Here is a 595-nt window from a genome sequence, read left to right on the forward strand (position 1 = left end):
AAAACTTTTATTTTAGGTTAGAAAGTATTTACTTATTTAAGTGAGGGCTAGAATGGTTCAGTTTTATCAGCAACAAAGGCAAATCACAACTTTTTCCTTGCCACGTGTGCTACCCTATACCCTACACTCTGTGCCTCACTTAATATACAGAAAATACTTGGAAATCCACAATACTATGGCCCAATTTTTCTGCTAGTATATTTGCATATTAACATGGGACCTAGAGAAACTTTTGGAACAAGGTGATATTTATAAAACTGTTATTCTTTGTTTCACATCAGTATCAAGTCTGTCAGAAACACCAAGTAGCTTTATTACCTTCTTGAAATGTTACTTCTAAGCAGGCCTATTTATGTGTTTTTTCTAAGCCTCAATTTTCTATTTAATATTTCTCAGAATAAAGAAAACAGCTCATTTTAAACAAGAAGTTTATTTAAACAACAAGACGCTTGACTTGAAGGGAAAACTATCTAAGATTCTTTTTTGTTTTAGAGTAATTTATCCCTACTTAAAGACAGATTGCCCTACATGTAACAGCTACGTACAAAAAAGTTATAAAATTGTCCTTGGTTTTACAATGATAAATGAAAAACAT

The sequence above is a fragment of the Mandrillus leucophaeus genome, unplaced genomic scaffold (genome assembly GCF_000951045.1).
Source record: "Mandrillus leucophaeus isolate KB7577 unplaced genomic scaffold, Mleu.le_1.0 Scaffold1, whole genome shotgun sequence".
Taxonomy (NCBI): Eukaryota; Metazoa; Chordata; class Mammalia; order Primates; family Cercopithecidae; genus Mandrillus; species Mandrillus leucophaeus.